General features: G+C 45.4%; 1 pseudogene; it reads right to left on the minus strand.

The window, feature by feature from the left end:
• Window positions 1–23,185, minus strand: part of LOC138663302 (oocyte zinc finger protein XlCOF7.1-like) — a 144,119-nt pseudogene that overhangs the window by 65,564 nt on the left and 55,370 nt on the right.

Consider the following 23,185-nt stretch of genomic DNA (forward strand, 5'->3'; position numbering starts at 1 on the left):
CATTTAAAAAGCCAAATGGCGTGCCTTCCCTTCCAAGCCCTGCCGTGCGCCCAAACAGTGGTTTACCCCCACATATGGGGTATCCGCGTACTCAGGACAAACTGGACAACAACATTTGTGGTCCAATTTCTCCTATTACCCTTGGCAAAATAGGAAATTCCAGGCTAAAAAATCATTTTTGAGGAAAGAAAAATTATTTTTTATTTTCATGGCTCTGCGTTATAAACTTCTAAAAAGACACACACTCTCTATATCAACCTAGATAAAATATAACTCGTATATCCAAAATAATAGAATACTTAGAATAATTTTTTAAAAATAGGTATACTAAGTATATAGTGTATGAGGTGTGTGACAAGGAAAAAGTGGAGCCCACTCAGTACATAGAGAAAACCAAAACCTAAAACAAGGATCAAAAGAAGGAGGACCACCAGGCTAGGATGTGCAAATATTCAATTTTATTATTTATTATGGTAACAAATGGTAATATAATATTATAAAATTATTAAAAAGAGATGTGCACTACAGGACATATACTGATATAAATAATACATAGGTACAGTGGGGCAAAAAAGTATTTAGTCAGTCAGCAATAGTGCAAGTTCCACTACTTAAAAAGATGAGAGGCGTCTGTAATTTACATCATAGGTAGACCTCAACTATGGGAGACAAACTGAGAAAAAAAAATCCAGAAAATCACATTGTCTGTTTTTTTAACATTTTATTTGCATATTATGGTGGAAAATAAGTATTTGGTCAGAAACAAAATTTCATCTCAATACTTTGTAATATATCCTTTGTTGGCAATGACAGAGGTCAAACGTTTTCTGTAAGTCTTCACAAGGTTGCCACACACTGTTGTTGGTATGTTGGCCCATTCCTCCATGCAGATCTCCTCTAGAGCAGTGATGTTTTTGGCTTTTCGCTTGGCAACACGGACTTTCAACTCCCTCCAAAGGTTTTCTATAGGGTTGAGATCTGGAGACTGGCTAGGCCACTCCAGGACCTTGAAATGCTTCTTACGATGCCACTCCTTCGTTGCCCTGGCAGTGTGCTTTGGATCTTTATCATGTTGAAAGACCCAGCCACGTTTCATCTTCAATGCCCTTGCTGATGGAAGGAGGTTTGCACTCAAAATCTCACGATACATGGCCCCATTCATTCTTTCATGTACCCGGATCAGTCGTCCTGGCCCCTTTGCAGAGAAACAGCCCAAAAGCATGATGTTTCCACAACCATGCTTTACAGTAGGTATGGTGTTTGATGGATGCAACTCAGTATTCTTTTTCCTCCAAACACGACAAGTTGTGTTTCTACCAAACAGTTCCAGTTTGGTTTCATCAGACCATAGGACATTCTCCCAAAACTCCTCTGGATCATCCAAATGCTCTCTAGCAAACTTCAGACGGGCCCGGACATGTACTGGCTTAAGCAGTGGGACACGTCTGGCACTGCAGGATCTGAGTCCATGTTGGCGTAGTGTGTTACTTATGGTAGGCCTTGTTACATTGGTCCCAGCTCTCTGCAGTTCATTCACTAGGTCCCCCCGCGTGGTTCTGGGATTTTTGCTCACCGTTCTTGTGATCATTCTGACCCCACGGGGTGGGATTTTGCGTGGAGCCCCAGATCGAGGGAGATTATCAGTGGTCTTGTATGTCTTCCATTTTCTAATTATTGCTCCCACTGTTGATTTCTTCACTCCAAGCTGGTTGGCTATTGCAGATTCAGTCTTCCCAGCCTGGTGCAGGGCTACAATTTTGTTTCTGGTGTCCTTTGACAGCTCTTTGGTCTTCACCATAGTGGAGTTTGGAGTCAGACTGTTTGAGGGTGTGCACAGATGTCCATTTATACTGATAACAAGTTTAAACAGGTGCCATTACTACAGGTAATGAGTGGAGGAAAGAGGAGACTCTTAAAGAAGAAGTTACAGGTCTGTGAGAGCCAGAAATCTTGATTGTTTGTTTCTGACCAAATACTTATTTTCCACCATAATATGCAAAAAAAATGATAAAAAAACAGACAATGTGATTTTCTGGATTTTTTTTCTCAGTTTGTCTCCCATAGTTGAGATTTACCTATGATGTAAATTACAGACGCCTCTCATCTTTTTAAGTGGTGGAACTTGCACTATTGCTGACTGACTAAATACTTTTTTGCCCCACTGTATATACATAATAGTAACCCTCAGCATAAAAAAAGGGGGAAGGCAAAACCTGATGCTGAATAGTTAAATAAGTGAAAAGAAAAAATTTTTTTGTGGAAAAAGTATATATCTGTATAAAATATATATATACACATATATATAAATAAGTGACTAATGTGCTCAAGTGCTATAGTAAACAAAAAGTGTTTGCACTGGTCCAAAATAATATATATCAGGGCCAGCATAAATATCAGAACACCGCTATGAATGTAAAAAATAGTGATAGAAGGTAAAAATTAAGAGCATACAGGTTCCTTAATGGGGTTAATGTCCTTGTGCACAACGCTCCCCGACACGCATTTCGGTACAGTTTCCTTCGTCAGGGGGAGTACTTGTGACGCCACAGAAAGCAAGCCAATCACTGTAATGCCCTTCTCTAAGATGGTGGGGACCAGGACCTATGTCATCACGCTGCCCACACTCTGCGTTCACCTTCATTGGCTGAGAAATGGCGCTTTTCGCGTCATTGAAACGCGACTTTGGCGCGAAAGTCGCGTACCGCATGGCCGACCCCACACAGGGATCGGGTCGGGTTTCATGAAACCCGACTTTGCCAAAAGTCGGCAACTTATGAAAATGAACGACCCGTTTCGCTCAACCCTAATCTAGAGTATTCCTGAGAGATAACATATGGCAATTTCTGGCTTCAGGAACACTTGTGGTATGATCATTGCAGGTTAAATGATATAAGTAGGGCCAGTACACATGCAAACTAATGTAACTATTGGAGATCTTGGGATCTCCACCGCATAGGAAAGCATGCAATTGGGGGGGGGGGGGCTCCAAGCTTTCACAAAATGTCAGCAGAGCCCTCCGCAGCACCGAACACCCGCAGCGATGCACCGCACATCTGAACACCCCCTCATCCCAGCCTGCGTCCTGCAGCAATACTACACTCTTGCCTCCTCCAGAAGCGACCCAGGGACCCTGCTCCACCGTGGCCGGTAACGTATGTCCGCATTATAAGACACACCCACATTTCCCCCAGAAATTTTTGGGGAAAAAAGTGCGTCTTATAATCTGAAAAATACGGTAGTTATGTCATATGAACCCTGCGTCCAATTAGCACACTGTTCTCACCTTTGGACAAATTGAACAATAAGACTTAATCAAAGAGAAGTCGCAGCCCAGGCTTCCTGTTGATGATCCAACACATCCGAAGGCGCAGAAAGTAAAGCCGGAGCTGATTGGGCGCAGGGCTTGTGTAATGTAACAGCCTCATATGAGCCCTGGGAACGCGAGTGCCGACACCGCAGGAACAACATCGGCACGAAAGGAGAGTATGAATTTTTTTTATTTTAACAAAGCCATGCATGACGAATGACAAAGGATTGCCATAGTAGTGCACAACCCCTTTAACCCCTTCCCGACCTGTGACACAGCATATGCGTCATGAAAGTCGGTGCCAATCCGACCTGTGACACATATGCTGTGTCACAGAAAGATCGCGTCCCTGCAGATCGGGTGAAAGGGTTAACTCCCATTTCACCCGATCTGCAGGGACAGTGGGAGTGGTAGTTTAGCCCAGGGGGGGTGGCTTCACCCCCCCGTGGCTACGATCGCTCTGATAGGCTGTTGAAAGTTAAACTGCCAATCAGAGCGATTTGTAATATTTCACCTAAAAAACTGGTGAAATATTACAATCCAGCCATGGCCGATGCTGCAATATCATCGGCCATGGCTGGAAACACTTATGTGCCCCCACCCCACCCCACCGATCGCCCCCCCTAAGCCACCGATCTGTGGTCCGCTCTCCTCCGTCCTGTGCTCCGCTTCCCCGTCCTCCTCTCCGCTCCCCCGTTGTCCAATCCCCCCTGCACTCCGATCCACCCTCCCACACTCCGATCCACCCCCCGTGCTCCAATCCACCCCGCCGTGCTCCGATCCACCCCCTCGTGCTCCAATCCACCCCCCGCGCTCCGATCCCCCCATGCTCCGATCCACCCCCCCGTGCTCCCCCCCACCCCATCATACTTACTGAGCCTCCCGGGGTCCATCTGTCTTCTTTCCTGGGCGCCGCCATCTTCCAAAATGGCGGGCGCAGTGCGCCCGCCGAATCTGCCGGGCGGCAGATTCGTTTCAAGTGCATTTTGAGCACTGTGATAAAACCTATCACAGTGATCAAAATAAAAAATTAAAAAAAAACCACTAAATTACCCCCTTCCCCCCCCTTTGTCACCCCCATAGGTAGGGACAATAATAAAATAAAGAATTTTTTTTTTCCACTAAGGTTGGGGTAAGAACTAGGGTTAGGGTACGGTATGTGCACACGCATTCTGGTCCTCTGCGGATTTTTCCACAGCGGATTTGATAAATCCGCAGTGCTTTTTCTGCGCATTTCACTGCGGTTTTACAACTGCAATTTTCTATTGGAGCAGTTGTAAAACCGCTGCGGAATCCGCAGAAAGAAGTGACATGCTGCGGAATGTAAACCGCTGCGTTTCCGTGCAGTTTTTCTGCAGCATGTGTACAGCGATTTTTGTTTCCCATAGGTTTACATTGAACTGTAAACTCATGGGAAACTGCTGCGGATCCGCAGCGTTTTCCGCAGCGTGTGCACATACCTTTAGAATTAGGCTATGTGCACGCGGTGCGGATTTGGCTGCGGATCCGCAGCAGGGTTCCATCAGGTTTACAGTACCATGTAAACCAGGGCCGGCGTCAGCACCCGGCGTACCCGGGCAAGTGCCGGGGCCCTGGCGAGACTGGGGGGCCCATTTATGGTGTGCAGCTGCAGCTGGAATACTCACCTCTGGGAGTCCGGACCGTCCGTCACCATGGATACGCAGCCAGAGTCACTTCCAGGCCGTGCCTGCTGCTGGGACTGAGTTTCACACAGCTGCAATACTCACCAGTCACCGCCGGCGCCGCCATCACCATGGATACGAGTCACTTCCGGGCCGGCGGTCGCTCTGTCCTGACACTTCCGGTCGTGAGAGCTCGTCATCCTAAGAGCTCAGAGAAGAGATCCGGCTGCTGTAATCCACGCGTCCACCATCCCGGAGTCCAGCGGCAGGGCAGGTGCAGTGGCAGCGCCAAGGAGAAAGACGAGCGGAGCAGGAGGCCAGAGCAGCAGTCAGGTGCACGGATGGTGCACCCGGACATGGTCCCAGGCTGTGTCCACAATGGAAGCAACGGCGAGTGAGTGAGTCTTCCTCCAAGTTCCTGGACCTGGTCCCAATGCATTGCGGGGGTGGGGGTGGGGTCAGAATTGCAGCCTGCTGTGAGCCAGGCCTGGTTGACTAGTCCTAGCCTAGACTGTCTATACTAAATGGCTGGCAGTCTGTGCTATATACTACATCTGCATGGGCTGTGCTATATACTACGTGAGCTGTGCTATATACTACGTAGCTGTGCAATATATTACGTAGCTGGGCAATATACTACGTGGCTGTGTTATATACTGCGTGAGCTGTGCTATATACTATGTGAGCTGTGCTATATACTACGTGGGCTGTGCTATATACTATGTGGCTGTGCTATATACTACGTGGCTTGGCAATATACTACGTGGCTCTGTTATATACTATGTGGGCTGTGTTATATACTACGTGGCCTGTGTTATATAATATGTGGGCTGGGCTATATACTGCGTGGGCTGTGTTATACACTGCGTGGGCTGTGCTATACACTGCGTGGGCTGTGCTATACACTGCGTGGGCTGTGCTATACACTACGTGGGCTGTGCTATACACTGCGTGGGCTGCGCTATATACTACATGGGCTGTGTTATACACAGCGTGGGCTGTGCTATATACTACGTGGCTGTGCTATATACTACGTGGCTGTGCTATATGCTACGTAGCTGTTATATGCTACATGGCTGTGCTATATGCTACGTGGGCTGTGTTATATGCTACGTGGGCTGTGTTATATGCTACTTGGCTGTGGTATATGCTACTTGACTGAGGCTCTTTCGCCCGGGGCCCACAAAAACTTGGAGCCGGCCCTGATGTAAACATATGGAAAACCAAATCCGCTGTGCCCATGGTGCGGAAAATACCGCGCGGAAACGCTGCGTTGTATTTTCCACAGCATGTCAATTCTTTGTGCAGATTCCGCAGTGTTTTACACCTGTTCCTCAATAGGAATCCGCAGGTGAAATCTGCACAAAAAACACTGGAAATCCGCGGTAAGTCCGCAGGTAAAACGCAGTGCCATTTTTCAAAAATGGTGCTGAAAAATCTCACACGAATCCGCAACGTGGGCGCATAGCTTTAGGGTTAGGGTTGGAATTAGGGTTGTGGTTAGGGGTGTGTTGGGGTTAGGGTTGGGATTAGGGTTAGGGGTGTGTTGGGGTTAGGGTTGTGATTAGGGTTAGGGGTGTGTTGGGGTTAGTGTTGGAGGTAGAATTGAGGGGTTTCCACTGTTTAGGCACATCAGGGGTCTCCAAACGCAACATGGCGCCACCATTGATTCCAGCCAATCTTGTATTCAAAAAGTCAAATGGTGCTCCCTCACTTCCGAGCCCCGACGTGTGCCCAAACAGTGGTTTACCCCCACATATGGGGTACCAGCATACTCAGGACAAACTGCGCAACAATTACTGGGGTCCAATTTCTCCTGTTACCCTTGTGAAAATAAAAAATTGCTTGCTAAAACATCATTTTTGAGGAAAGAAAAATGATTTTTTATTTTCACGGCTCTGCGTTGTAAACGTCTGTGAAGCACTTGGGGGTTCAAAGTGCTCACCACACATCTAGATAAGTTCCTTTCGGGGTCTAGTTTCCAAAATGGGGTCACTTGTGGGGGGTTTCTACTGTTTAGCCGCATCAGGGGCTTTGCAAATGGAACGTGATGCCCGCAGAGCATTCCATCAAAGTCTGCATTTCAAAACGTCACTACTTCACTTCCGAGCCCCGGCATGTGCCCAAACAGTAGTTTACCCCCACATATGGGGTATCACCGTACTCAGGAGAAACTGGGCAACAAATATTGGGATCAAATTTCTCCTGTTACCCTTGGGAAAATTAAAAAATTCTGGGTTAAAAAATTATTTTGAGGAAAGAAAACTTATTTAGAAACTGCACAACAACTTTTGGGGTCAAATTTGTCCTGTTACCTTTGGGAAAATAAAAAATTGCGGGCTAAAAAATCATTTTTGAGAAAATAAATTTTTTTTTTATTTTCATGGCTCTGCGTTATAAACTTCTGTGAAGCACTTGGGGGTTCAAAGTGCTCACCACACATCTAGATTAGTTCCTTTGGGGTTCTAGTTTCCAAAATGGGGTAATTTGTGGGGGATCTCCAATGTTTAGGCACACAGTGGCTCTCCAAACGCGACATGGTGTCCGCTAATGATTGGAGCTAATTTTCCATTTAAAAAGCCAAATGGCGTGCCTTCCCTTCCAAGCCCTGCCGTGCGCCCAAACAGTGGTTTACCCCCACATATGGGGTATCCGCGTACTCAGGACAAACTGGACAACAACATTTGTGGTCCAATTTCTCCTATTACCCTTGGCAAAATAGGAAATTCCAGGCTAAAAAAATCATTTTTGAGGAAAGAAAAATTATTTTTTATTTTCATGGCTCTGCGTTATAAACTTCTGTGAGCACCTGGGGGTTTAAAGTACTCAATATGCATCTAGATATGTTCCTTGGGGGGTCTAGTTTCCAAAATGGGGTCATTTGTGGGGGAGCTCCAATGTTTATGCACACAGGGGCTCTCCAAACGCGACATGGTGTCCGCTAACAATTGGAGCTAATTTTCCATTCAAAAAGTCAAATGGTGCGCCTTCCCTTCCGAGCCCTGCCTTGTGCCCAAACAGTGGTTTACCCCCACATGTGAGGTATCGGTGAACTCAGGAGAAATTGCCCAACAAATTTTAGGATCCATTTTATCCTATTGCCCATGTGAAAATGAAAAAATTGAGGTGAAAACACATTTTTTTTGTGAAAAAAAAAAAGAGAGTACTTTTTCATTTTTACGGATCAATTTGTGAAGCACCTGAGGGTTTAAAGTGCTCACTAGGCATCTAGATAAGTTCCTTGGGGGGTCCAGTTTCCAAAATAGGGTCACTTGTAGGGGAGCTCCAATGTTTAGGCACACAGGGTCTCTCCAAACGCGACATGGTGTCCGCTAACGATGGAGAGAATTTTTCATTCAAAAAGTCAAATGGCGCTCCTTCCCTTCCGAGCCTTACCATGTGCCCAAACAGTGGTTTACCCCCACAAGTGAGGTATCGGTGAACTCAGGAGAAATTGCCCAACAAATTTTAGGATCCATTTTATCCTGTTACCCATGTGAAAATAAAAAAATTGAGGTTAAAAGAATTTTTTTGTGAAAAAAAGTAGTTTTTCATTTTTACGGATCAATTTGTGAAGCACCTGGGGGTTTAACGTGCTCACTATTCATCTAGATAAGTTCCTTGGGGCGTCTAGTTTCCAAAATGGGGTAATTTGTGGGGGATCTCCAATGTTTAGGCACACGGGGGCTCTCCAAACGTGACATGGTGTCCGCTAAAGAGTAGAGACAATTTTTCATTCAAAAAGTCAAATGGCGCTCCTTCCCTTCCAAGCCCTGCCGTGCGCCCAAACAGTGGTTTACCCCCACATATGAGTTATCAGCGTACTCAGGACAAATTGGACAACAACTTTCATGGTTCAGTTTCTCCTTTTACCATTGGGAAAATAAAAAAATTGTTGCTAAAAGATCATTTTTGTGACTAAAAAGTTAAATGTTCATTTTTTCCTTCCATGTTGCTTCTGCTGCTGTGAAGCACCTGAAGGGTTAATAAACTTCTTGAATGTGGTTTTGTGCACCTTGAGGGGTGCAGTTTTTAGAATGGTGTCAATTTTGGGTATTTTCAGCCATATAGACCCCTCAAACTGACTTCAAATGTGAGGTGGTCCCTAAAAAAAAATGGTTTTGTAAATTTCGTTGTAAAAATGAGAAATCGCTGGTCAAATTTTAACCCTTATAACTTCCTAGCAAAAAAAAAATTTGTTTACAAAATTGTGCTGATGTAAAGTAGACATGTGGGAAATGTTATTTATTAACTATTTTGTGTCACATAACTCTCTGGTTTAACAGAATAAAAATTCAAAATGTGAAAAATGCGAAATTTTCAAAATTTTCGCCAAATTTCCATTTTTATCACAAATAAACACAGAATTTATTGACCTAAATTTACCACTAACATGAAGCCCAATATGTCACGAAAAAATAATCTCAGAACCGCTAGGATCCATTGAAGCGTTCCTGAGTTATTACCTCATAAAGGGACACTGGTCAGAATTGCAAAAAACGGCCAGGTCATTAAGGTCAAAATAGGCTGGGTCATTAAGGGGTTAAGAAAATACAGTCTTCAGTTAAAACATTTCCAACAATCTGAACATGAAAAAAGCGTCTCCCCTGCTGGACTCTCTAATGTTTTTTAAGAGTTGAAATCTGTTTAAAACATTTCCCACATTAAGGACCTGAAAAAAACTTCTCTGGGTGAGTTCTCTGGTGGTGATCAAGATGCGCTTTTCGGGTAAAACATTTCCCACATTCTGAACAGGAAAAAGGCTTGTCCCCTGTGTGAGTTCTTTGATGTTTGATTAGATTTGATTTAGTTGTAAAACATTTCCAACATTCTGAACAGGAAAAAGGCTTGTCCCCTGTGTGAGTTCTTTGATGTTTGATTAGATTTGATTTAGTTGTAAAACATTTCCCACATTCTGAACAGGAAAAAGGCTTCTCCCCTGTGTGAGTTCTCTGGTGCTTAACCAAATCTGATTTCTGGCTAAAATATTTCCCACATTCTGAACATGAAAAAGGCTTTTCCCCTGTGTGAGTTCTTTGATGTGTGATTAGATTTGAGTTATTTGTAAAACATTTCCCACATTCTGAACAGCAAAAAGGCTTCTCTCCTGTGTGACTTCTCTGGTGCTTAACCAAACTTGATTTCTGGTTAAAATATTTCCCACATTCTGAACATGAAAAAGGCTTGTCCCCTGTGTGAATTCTTTGATGTGTGATTAGACTTTCTTTCTGTGTAAAATATTTCCCACATTCTGAACATGAAAAAGGCTTCTCTCCTGTGTGAGTTCTCTGGTGCTGAACCAAATATGATTGCTGGATAAAATATTTCCCACATTCTGAACATGAAAAAGTCTTCTCCCCTGTGTGAGTTCTCTGGTGCTTAACCAAATCTGATTTCTGGTTAAAATATTTTCCACATTCTGAACATGAAAAAGGCTTGTCCCCTGTGTGAGTTCTTTGATGTGTGATTAGATTTGATTTATTTGTAAAACATTTCCCACATTCTGAACAGGAAAAAGGCTTCTCCCCTGTGTGGGTTCTCTGGTGCGTAACCAAATATGATTTCTGGATAAAATATTTCCCACATTCTAAACAGGAAAAAGGTTTGTCCCCTGTGTGGGTTCTCCGGTGCCTAACCAAATATGATTTCTGGATAAAACATTTTCCACATTCTGAACAGGAAAACGGCTTCTCCCCTGTGTGGGTTCTCTGGTGCGTAACCAACCTTAATTTACAATTAAAACATTTCCCACATTCTGAACAGGAAAATGGCTTCTCTCTTGTGTGAGTTCTTTGGTGTGTAACAAGATTCTTTTTTTTGTTAAAACATTTCCCACATTCAGAACAGGAAAAAGGCTTCTCCCCTGTGTGCGTTCTCTGGTGACAAACAAGACTTGATTTCTGTGTAAAATATTTCCCACATTCTGAACATGAAAATGGCTTCTCCCCTGTGTGAGTTCTCTGGTGCCTAACCAAATATGATTTCTGGTTGAAACATTTCCCACATTCTGAACATGAAAAAGGTTTCTCCCCTGTGTGAGTTCTCTGGTGCCTAACAAAAACTGATATCCAGTTAAAACATTTCCCACACTTGGAACAAGAAAATCTATTCTCTGCTGTATGAATTTTTTTATGTTTAAGAAAAGACTTTTCGAGGGGAAAACTATTTCCATATTCTGAACATGATAATGGATTCTTTGATTTATAAGTCATTTGTTTTTTAATGTTTATTTTGCGACTATGATTTGCTTTAGTAGTTGGTAATGAATCAGAAGACAAGACCTGTTTCAAAGGATCAGATGACAGATCTTTGCTGTGAAGGGATGATGGTAAATCTGGAGTAATGGCATTCACTCTAATTGTATCCTGTTGGATCTCAAGATCATCTGATTTAAAAATTGAAGATGTCAGCTGTCCCTCAGATTTCTTGGTACAGTCATCTACCAAGAAAAAAACAATTATTATTTTAGAATAAAATATCCTCAAATTTTATATTTATTAACATTTCTACTTAAACTGTCAGGAAAAATGGCAAGTTTTGTAAAAAACTTTGAATTATTCACCAAGACAATGACAGTTCACAGTCTAATAGAAAACAGCATGAACAAAAGAAGCACGGTGTTCAACTGTTTGTTCATTCTGACTCACAAATATGGAATACACAATAAACGAAGAAAATAATGGATGTCACGCACCAATGCGGTTATTTCTTGCTTTATTAGGCACTGTGCGGCTCAGGCAATGGAGACATGTGCAAGGTACGGACTAGAGCGCAAAACAGCTGTAGTCCGTACCTTGCACATGTCTCCCGTACCTCAGCCGCCCAGCGTCTAATAAAGCAAGAAATAACCGCATTGGTGAGTGCCATCCATTATTTTCTTTGTTTATTGTGGATTCCCTGAATGTTATTTTTCCATATGGATTGAGCACCTACAGCGGTGTTTTTGGAGGCTATCTGGCGTTCATGATTTAGTGTGGATAACCTCATTTCACCTCTTTGAGGTAAAAGCGACGCAGTGGTGCCAAACACTTTTCTGCTGTTGACGAATATGGAATAAAAAACCACTAAAATGTTGTGTAGGTGAAAAAACTACCAAAATAAGTTCCACTCATCTTACAAAAAACAAGTCCCCACTCAGGTCCATCACTTGTCAATGGAAAAAAAAGAGGTTTCCACATTATTTAGTGGCTCAAAGGCTCTTGAAAAGCAACATTGCTTCCATAAACCAATCCAGCAATATCTGCTCTCCCAAAGTCAAACATTCACCTCTTTTCTGAGCCTTGCAGTGCACACAAACCACATTTAGCATCTATGTATTTGGTATTGCTGCAGTGACAAGAACCCACTTAATTTGCGGTGTGTGTCCTGAAGCACAATCTGGGCACTACATGTGGAGTAATAAAATTGCATATTTGCAATTTTTACTCTCCAACATCCATTGCGTGCTAATCACCTGGAAGTGGCTGTGGACTCAAAATAGTTACTACTCCTATAGACCAAATCATTGAGGGTTACACTGTCCAAAATGTAGTCACTTTTGGAGGATTTTTACGGTTCTGGCTTTCTGACATTTTGTCATTTTAGAGCAAATAGTGTGTCCTATCTCCTCTGGAACCTGCTATTCAGATGTCTGTTTCTGTCAATAGGTGCGGCCTTATTCATTCTGCAGGCGACGCTGGTAATGGAGGAGATATCAGAACCTGAAGCTATGAGTGGCACCGGTTCTGTCCAGCCACTAAGGTTAGGGTACCTGGGACATGTAGTACCATCAGGTCTGGCACTATGAGTGTGTGTGTTATTCAGCTGAAGTAATCTCTTCCCTGCTTCACCCAATTGGAAAGTACCAAACCCTACTAAAGCCCGAAACATTGCCGGAAACTGCCAGATACAGCCTTGTTCTCCTCTGGTTCAGCCGCACCCTGGAAAAAATGGGAGTTGGAAGTTTCGCCCCCAGCAGTTTGCCCCCAGCATTTCGCCCCCAGCAGTTCGCCCCAGGTACACTTCGCCCCCGAACATTTCGCCCCCAGCATTTCGCCCCCAGGATGTTTCGCCCCCGCACATTTCGCCCCCAGCAGTTCGCCCCCGGATGTTTCGCCCCCGGATGTTTCGCCCCCGGATGTTTCGCCCCCAGCAGTTCGCCCCCACACATTTTGCCCCCAGCAGTTCGCCCCCGGATGTTTCGCCCCCGGATGTTTCGCCCCCAGCAGTTCGCCCCCGGATGTTTCACCCCTAGCTTTTTGCCCCCCAGATGTTTTGGCCCCAAATTAGGCAGGGAATTTTGGCCTTGTGTTTTAGCCCTAAGACCTCTTTCACAGTAGCCACTTTCCCAAGTGCTAAGCACTGGAAAATCGCTAAGAAGATTGCCAATTTTGAATATACTAGATGGTGGCTTGATTCTAACGTATTGGGTATTCTAGAAGGCGCAGCCACGTGGTATGTTGCACAGGTTATGTAGTATATTGGACAGTCCACGTAGTACATTGCACAGGCCATGTAGTATATTGGACAGCCAAAGTAGTATTTTGGACAGCGCATGTAAATTGCACAGTCCACGTAGTAAATTGCACAGCACATGTAGTATATTGGCCAGCCAACATAGTATATTGCACTTGTCACGTAGTATATTGCACTGCCCACGTAGTCTAGGAATGTGGGCACTATATTCGTGTTAAAAAAAATAATAATAACGATATACTCACCTCAGCCACGGGCCCTGAAGTCCTCGCGCCTCTCTGCAGTGCTGGCAGTGGCTTCCGGTCTGAGCATAGGACCTGCGATGATGTTGCGGTCACATGACCGTGACATCATCGCAGGTCCTGGACGCATAGCATCGTTCGGACCGGAAGGCACGGCGTGCACTGGAGAGAGGCGCGGAGGACAGCGCGACATCGGATGGTGTGAGAATAACTTTTTTTAAATTTTTTTTATTTTTAACATTACATCTTTTCACTATTGATGCTGCATAGGCACGATCAATAGTGAAAAGTTGGTCACACAGGGTTGATAGCAGCATTAACGGAGTGCGGTACCGTCCAATACTTGAAAGTATCGGTATCGGATAGTATCGGCCGATACCCGAAAAATCCTGCCGGTTACCAGCGTGATGTCCAGGGGCCGCCGGAGAGGTGAATATATCAATATTTTTTATTTTAATTCTTTATTTTACACATTAATATGGATCCCAGGGCCTGAAGGAGAGTTTCCTCTCCTTCAGACCCTGGGAACCATCAGGATACCTTCCGATACTTGGTGTCCCATTGACTTCTATTGGTATCGGATATCGGTATCGGCGATATCCGATATTTTTCGGGTATCGGCCGATACTATCCGATACCGATACTTTCAAGTATTGGACGGTATCGCTCAACACTAGTAATGACCCATAAGATACAGGCTATTGATGAATGCTAAGTGCTCAAAAATAGCTCCTGTAATAAAATAAAAAGAGCTGGCCGAAACAACACCTCGCTTTTCCAGCCATTGACTTATTTACTATATAACTGTCTAAGGGTCACCTTCGTCTTTCTGTCTGTAACGTTTTATTCGTATATTCATTTGTCGCGGCGTCTGTCTGTCTGTCAAGTCGCTGATTGGTCATGGCAAAACGCCCACGACCATTGCCACGACCAATCAGCGACGGTCACAGGCTGCCAGAAAAATGGCCGCTGCTTCACTGCCCTGCACTCACCGCTGACCGCTCACACAGGGTTAATGCCAGCGTTAATGGATCGCGGTGTACTGCACTCCGTTAATGCTGCTATTAACCCTGTGTGACCAACTTTTCACTATTGATCGTGCCTATGCAGCATCAATAGTGAAAAGATGTAATGTTAAAAATAAAAAAAAATTTAAAAAAGTTATTCTCACACCCTCCGATGTCGCGCTGTCCTCCGCGCCTCTCTCCAGTGCACGCCGTGCCTTCCGGTCCGAACGATGCTATGCGTCCAGGACCTGCGATGATGTCACGGTCATGTGACCGCAACATCATCGCAGGTCCTATGCTCAGACCGGAAGCCACTGCCAGCACTGCAGAGAGGCGCGAGGACTTCAGGGCCCGTGGCTGAGGTGAGTATATCGTTATTATTTTTTTTTTTAACACGAATATAGTGCCCACATTCCTAGACTACGTGGGCAGTGCAATATACTACGTGACAAGTGCAATATACTATGTCGGCTGGCCAATATACTACATGTGCTGTGCAATTTACTACGTGGACTGTGCAATTTACACGCGCTGTCCAAAATACTACTTCGGCTGTCCAATATACTACATGGCCTGTGCAATGTACTACGTGGACTGTCCAATATACTACATAACCTGTGCAACATACCACGTGGCTGCGCCTTCTAGAATACCCAATACGTTAGAATCAAGCCACCATCTAGTATATTCATAATTGGCAATCTTCTTAGCGATTTTCCAGTGCTTAGCACTTGGGAAAGTGGCTACTGTGAAAGAGGTCTTAGGGCTAAAACACAAGGCCAAAATTCCCTGCCTAATTTGGGGCCAAAACATCTGGGGGGCAAAAAGCTGGGGGTGAAACATCCGGGGGCAAACTGCTGGGGGCGAAACATCTGGGGGCGAACTGCTGGGGGCGAAACATCCGGGGGCGAACTGCTGGGGGCGAAACATCCGGGGGCGAAACATCCGGGGGCGAACTGCTGGGGGCGAAATGTGCGGGGACGAACTGCTGGGGGCAAAACATCCGGGGGCGAACTGCTGGGGGCGAAACATCCGGGGGCGAAACATCCGGGGGCGAACTGCTGGGGGCGAAATGTGCGGGGGCGAACTGCTGGGGGCGAAACATCCGGGGGCGAAACATCCGGGGGCGAACTGCTGGGGGCGAACTGCTGGGGGCGAAACATCCGGGGGCGAACTGCTGGGGGCAAAATGAGCGGGGGCGAAATGTGCGGGGGCGAAACATCCTGGGGGCGAAATGCTGGGTGTGAAATGTTCGGGGGCGAAGTGTACCTGGGGGCGAACTGCTGGGGGCGAACTGCTGGGGGCGAACTGCGGGGGGCGAACTGCTGGGGGCGAAACTTCCTAAAACCGGAAAAAATATACAGTGCACCAAAAACATAACAATGTATGCAAGGTATTGGTCGATATTATGACCACAATATTTAAGCTGCCAACCCACGTCAAGGGTCCTTACACATTGGCAGTCCTAATCTAAAAAAACATTTTTTCCAGGGTGCGGCTGGGCCCTAGATGGCTCTGTACACTGTGGCCTCTGTTCGCACAGGATGCATTATGGTAAGCCCGCTATATCGCGTCATTAATAGGCTTTGAGCCATATACTTTGCATTCCTGTGTGAACACGCCACATACAGACTATTTGTTTGCACAGGTGCACCAAGCGGCCAATTCCTCATTGTAGGGTGGCTGCATTATCGGTATTATTGCACCTGTGTATTTGCCATCTTAACTTGGGTCCGCTGCACCCTGGTTAGTGCAATTGTTGGAGGCCTTGAACAGGTAAGCATCTTTGCCTGTATACTGGTGTTTTTTTTGTTTAGAATAGTGGAGGTCTTTCCTCTTATGGTGTTTTTTTTGTGTGTGTGTGTACCCATGTGACGTGTGAACCCAAGCGTCATCTGATGGGTCTACTACTCTCATCCGTCTACACCTTTTGTCACATATAACAGAGGCAGCATGAGCCGATGATGGAAGAATAGTCTCATCATCCGACGCCTGTAGATCAAAACATTTACATATTCACATCCAAAATACACACACCGAACCCCTAATCCCGACACCCGCGTCTCCTGCAATCAAAAATAATAAACCAACAAATACTCCCTGTCCGCCATTTAATACAGAGTGTCCCACAGCGATATCACGTGTAGAACAGTCACATCGGTAGATGTGACCGTTCTATCCAGCCTCCAGCGATAAACTGACAGGAGATAATTGCTCCCGCAGTGTATCACTGAGCCCCCGTGAGAGTTCCCTGGAGTTCATCAGCTGATCAGCTCCGGTGGTCTATCTTACGGCACCGCTGCATGGGAAAGTTCTCACACAGCGGTAGTGCACAATCTGTGCATGCTCTTCCTCCGGCGACCATTGTCCCACAGGCCACCACATTGCATTAATGGATGTACGGGGGAAGGGGGGGCTCCAGGCTTTCACAAAATGCCAGCGGAGCCCCCGCACCACAGAGCACCGCAGCGGCGCACATCGGAAATCTCCCTCACCCCAGCCTGCAGCAACGCTCCACTCTTGCCTCCTCCAGCAGCGATCCTGCTCCACCGGGCCAGTAGGGTATATAGTGTGTCTTATAATCCAAAAAATATAGTATTCTGTTGTGAATTCTGTGGCTGAATTCACTTCTGTGGTCACAAGTGGTATTGCAGTCTCTGGGCTTCCTCCCTCAGGTGTTTTGGTGAGCTCGTTGGCTGCCTTGCTATTTAGCTCCACCTGAGTCTGTCTTCCTTGCTCCTTGTCAATGTTCCAGTGTTGGATCTGAGCTACTGCATCTTTCCTTGGGCCTGCTGCTCTGCTAGATAAGTGCTTCTAGTTTGTTTTCTGTTTTTTCTGTCCAGCTTGCTATTACTTTTGCTGGAAGCTCTGAGAAGCAAAGGAGTGCACCGCCGTGCTGTTAGTTCGGCACGGTGGGTCTTTTTGCCCCTTTGCGTGGTTTTCGTTTTAGGGTTTTTTGTAGACTGCATAGTTCTCTTTGCTATCCTCGCTCTGTCTAGAATATCGGGCCTCACTTTGCTGAATCTATTTCATTCCTACGTTTGTCTTTTCATCTTGCTAACAGTCATTATATGTGGGGGGGCTGCCTATTCCTTTGGGGTATTTCTCTGAGGTAAGTCAGGCTTGTATTTCTATCTTCAGGCTAGTCAGCTCCTCAGGCAGTGCCGAGTTGCATAGGTAGTTATAGGCGCAATCCACTGCTGCTTATAGTTGTGTGAGGATAGATCAGGTACTGCAGTCTACAGAGATTCCACGTCTCAGAGCTCGTCCTATTGTTTTTGGTTATTGCTAGATCTCTGTATGTGCGCTGATTACTGCACGCTGTGTTGCCTGATTGCCAGCCATAACAGTACAAGGAGCCAAACCAATGATTCCCAATAGAGAGAAAAAAGAAATCCTGACAGCATTTTTTTTTCTTAGCTCTGTCTTCAGTCTTTTTTTTCCCCTAGACATTAGAGTGCTTCAGGACACAGCTGTGGACATGGATATTCAGGCTCTGTGCTCCTCAATGGATAATCTCGTTGTAAATGTACAAAAGATTCAAGATACTATTGATCAGAAATCGATGCTAGAACCAAGAATTCCGATTCCTGATTTGTTTTTTGGTGACAGAACTAAGTTCCTGAGCTTCAGAAATAATTGTAAGCTATTTTTGGCCTTGAAACCTCATTCTTCTGGTAATCCTATTCAACAGGTTTTGATTATTATTTCTTTTTTGCGCGGCGACCCACAGGACTGGGCGTTTTCTCTTGCACCAGGAGATTCTGCATTGAGTAATGTTGATGCATTTTTCCAGGCGCTGGGATTGCTTTACGATTAGCCTAATTCAGTGGATCAGGCTGAGAAAAATCTGCTGGCTTTATGCCAGGGTCAGGATGATGTAGAAGTATATTGTCAGAAATTTAGGAAGTGGTCAGTACTCACTCTGTGGAATGAATCTGCACTAGCGGCTTTGTTCAGAAAGGGTCTCTCTGAAGCTCTTAAGGATGTAATGGTGGGATTTCCTATGCCTCCTGGTTTGAATGAGTCTATGTCCTTGGCCATTCAGATCGGTCGTCGCTTGCGCGAGCGTAAATCTGTGCACCATCTGGCGGTATTGTCTGAGAGTAAACCTGAGCCTATGCAGTGCGACAGGACTATGACTAAAGTAGAACGGCAAGAACACAGACGTCTGAACAGACTGTGTTTCTATTGTGGTGATTCTACTCATGCTATTTCTAATTGTCCTAAACGCACTAGGCGGTTCGATAGCTCTGCCGTTATTGGTACTGTACAGTCCAAATTCCTTTTGTCCATTACCTTAATGTGCTCTTTGTCATCGTATTCTGTCATGGCGTTTGTGGATTCAGGCGCTGCCCTGAATCTGATGGATTTGGATTATGCTAAACGTTGTGGATTTTTCTTGGAGCCTATTCCGTTGAGAGGAATTGATGCTACACCTTTGGCCAAGAATAAACCTCAATACTGGGCCCAGCTGACCATGTGCATTGCTCCTGCACATCAGGAAGTTATTCGCTTTCTGGTACTGCATAATTTGCATGATGTGGTCGTGTTGGGGTTGCCATGGCTACAAACCCATAATCCAGTATTGGATTGGAACTCTATGTCGGTGACCAGCTGGGGTTGTCAGGGAGTACATGGTGATGTTCCATTTTTGTCTATTTCGTCATCCATTCCTTCTGACATCCCAGAGTTCTTGTCGGACTTTCAGGATGTATTTGAAGAGTCCAAGTCTGATGCCCTACCTCCGCATAGGAATTGTGATTGTGCTATCGATTTGATTCCTGGTAGTAAATTCCCTAAGGGTCGTTTATTTAATTTGTCCGTACCTGAACACACCGCTATGCGCAGTTATGTGAAGAAGTCCCTGGAGAAGGGACATATTCGCCCATCGTCGTCACCATTGGGAGCAGGGTTCTTTTTTGTAGCCAAGAAGGATGGTTCGCTAAGACCGTGTATTGATTACCGCCTTCTTAATAAGATCACTGTTAAGTTTCAGTATCCCTTGCCATTGATTTCTGACTTGTTTGCTCGGATTAAGGGGGCTAGTTGGTTTACTAAGATTGATCTTCGTGGTGCGTATAATCTGGTGAGAATCAGGCAGGGAGATGAATGGAAAACGGCATTTAATACGCCCGAGGGTCATTTTGAGTATCTGGTGATGCCGTTCGGACTTGCCAATGCTCCATCTGTTTTTCAGTCTTTTATGCATGACATTTTCCGTGAGTATCTGGATAAATTCTTGATTGTTTACTTGGATGACATTTTGATCTTCTCAGATGATTGGGAGTCTCATGTGAAGCAAGTCAGAATGGTTTTCCAGGTACTGCGTGCTAATTCCTTGTTCGTGAAGGGATCAAAGTGTCTCTTCGGTGTGCAGAAAGTTTCATTTTTGGGGTTCATCTTTTCCCCTTCTACTATCGAGATGGATCCGGTTAAGGTTCAGGCCATCCAGGATTGGACTCAGCCGACATCTCTAAAAAGTCTGCAGAAATTCCTGGGCTTTGCTAATTTTTATCGTCGCTTCATCTGTAATTTTTCTAGCATTGCCAGACCATTGACCGATTTGACCAAGAAGGGTGCTGATTTGGTTAATTGGTCTTCTGCTGCCGTGGAAGCTTTTCAGGAGTTGAAGCGTCGTTTTTGCTGTGCCCCTGTGTTGTGTCAACCAGATGTTTCTCTTCCGTTCCAGGTCGAGGTTGATGCTTCTGAGATTGGTGCAGGGGCGGTTTTGTCACAGAGAGGTTCTGGTTGCTCAGTGTTCAAACCATGTGCTTTCTTTTCCAGGAAATTTTCTGCTGCTGAGCGTAATTATGATGTGGGCAACCGAGAGTTGCTGGCCATGAAGTGGGCATTCGAGGAGTGGCGTCATTGGGTTGAGGGTGCTAAGCATCGCGTGGTGGTTTTGACTGATCATAAGAACCTTACTTATCTTGAGTCTGCCAAGCGCTTGAATCCTAGACAGGCCCGTTGGTCGTTATTTTTTGCTCGTTTTGATTTTGTGATTTCATACCTTCCGGGCTCTAAAAATGTGAAGGCGGATGCTCTGTCTAGGAGTTTTGTGCCCGACTCTCCGGGGTTATCTGAGCCGGCGAGTATCCTCAAGGAAGGAGTCATTGTGTCTGCCATCTCCCCTGATTTGCGGAGAGTGTTGCAGAAATTTCAGGCTAATAAACCTGATCGTTGTCCGGCCGAGAAACTGTTCGTCCCTGATAGGTGGACTAGTAAAGTTATCTCTGAACTTCATTGTTCGGTGCTGGCCGGTCATCCAGGAATCTTTGGTACCAGGGAGTTGGTTGCTAGATCCTTCTGGTGGCCATCTCTGTCGCGGGATGTGCGTGCTTTTGTGCAGTCCTGTGGAATTTGTGCTAGGGCTAAGCCCTGCTGTTCACGTGCCAGTGGGTTGCTTTTGCCCTTGCCGGTCCCGAAGAGGCCTTGGACACATATTTCGATGGATTTCATTTCTGACCTTCCCGTTTCTCAAAAAATGTCGGTCATTTGGGTGGTCTGTGATCGCTTTTCTAAAATGGTCCATCTGGTGCCCTTGGTTAAATTGCCTTCCTCCTCTGATTTGGTGCCTTTGTTCTTCCAGCATGTGGTTCGTTTACATGGCATTCCTGAGAATATTGTTTCTGACAGAGGTTCCCAGTTTGTCTCGAGGTTCTGGCGAGCCTTTTGTGGTAGGATGGGCATTGACCTATCTTTCTCCTCGGCCTTCCATCCTCAGACTAATGGCCAGACCGAACGAACCAATCAGACCTTGGAAACATATCTGAGATGTTTTGTTTCTGCAGACCAGGATGATTGGGTGTCCTTTTTGCCGTTGGCTGAGTTCGCCCTTAATAATCGGGCCAGCTCGGCTACCTTGGTCTCTCCATTTTTCTGCAATTCTGGGTTCCATCCTCGTTTCTCTTCAGGACAGGTTGAGTCTTCGGACTGTCCTGGTGTGGATTCTGTGGTGGACAGGTTGCAGCAGATCTGGACTCAGGTAGTGGACAATTTGACCTTGTCCCAGGAGAAGGCTCAGCTTTTCGCTAATCGCAGACGCCGTGTGGGACCCCGACTTCGTGTTGGGGATCTGGTTTGGTTATCTTCTCGTCATATTCCTATGAAGGTTTCCTCTCCTAAATTTAAACCTCGTTTTATTGGTCCGTATAGGATTTCTGAGATTCTCAATCCGGTGTCTTTTCGTCTGATCCTCCCAGACTCCTTTTCCATACATAATGTATTCCATAGGTCGTTGTTGAGGAGATACGTGGCACCTATGGTTCCATCTGTGGAGCCTCCTGCCCCTGTTTTGGTGGAGGGGGAATTGGAGTATATTGTGGAGAAGATTTTGGATTCTCGTGTCTCTAGACGGAAACTCCAGTATCTGGTCAAATGGAAGGGTTATGCTCAGGAAGATAATTCCTGGGTTTTTGCCTCTGATGTCCATGCCCCAGATCTTGTTCGTGCCTTTCATGTGGCTCATCCTGGTCGGCCTGGGGGTTCTGGTGAGGGTTCGGTGACCCCTCCTCAAGGGGGGGGTACTGTTGTGAATTCTGTGGCTGAATTCACTTCTGTGGTCACAAGTGGTATTGCAGTCTCTGGGCTTCCTCCCTCAGGTGTTTTGGTGAGCTCGTTGGCTGCCTTGCTATTTAGCTCCACCTGAGTCTGTCTTCCTTGCTCCTTGTCAATGTTCCAGTGTTGGATCTGAGCTACTGCATCTTTCCTTGGGCCTGCTGCTCTGCTAGATAAGTGCTTCTAGTTTGTTTTCTGTTTTTTCTGTCCAGCTTGCTATTACTTTTGCTGGAAGCTCTGAGAAGCAAAGGAGTGCACCGCCGTGCTGTTAGTTCGGCACGGTGGGTCTTTTTGCCCCTTTGCGTGGTTTTCGTTTTAGGGTTTTTTGTAGACTGCATAGTTCTCTTTGCTATCCTCGCTCTGTCTAGAATATCGGGCCTCACTTTGCTGAATCTATTTCATTCCTACGTTTGTCTTTTCATCTTGCTAACAGTCATTATATGTGGGGGGGCTGCCTATTCCTTTGGGGTATTTCTCTGAGGTAAGTCAGGCTTGTATTTCTATCTTCAGGCTAGTCAGCTCCTCAGGCAGTGCCGAGTTGCATAGGTAGTTATAGGCGCAATCCACTGCTGCTTATAGTTGTGTGAGGATAGATCAGGTACTGCAGTCTACAGAGATTCCACGTCTCAGAGCTCGTCCTATTGTTTTTGGTTATTGCTAGATCTCTGTATGTGCGCTGATTACTGCACGCTGTGTTGCCTGATTGCCAGCCATAACAGTATTCACTTATATTTGTTTTGTGTCTGTGAACATTATAAATTTGAACATGGTATGTAATGATATTATGGTTTTCAATGGAGAATGAAAAAGAAGAGGTTGAACAAGGAAATGACATCACTTTTTTTTAATAATATATCTTTATATAGCTTACAAAATGCATATAAATCCACATAGAAAACGCGTGGATTTTACACAGCGTTTTTCTGACAAGAGATGCAGAAACCTTGCATAAATTTCTGCAAGCAAATCCGC

This window comes from Ranitomeya imitator, chromosome 2 (assembly GCF_032444005.1).
Source record: "Ranitomeya imitator isolate aRanImi1 chromosome 2, aRanImi1.pri, whole genome shotgun sequence".
Classification (NCBI taxonomy): Eukaryota; Metazoa; Chordata; class Amphibia; order Anura; family Dendrobatidae; genus Ranitomeya; species Ranitomeya imitator.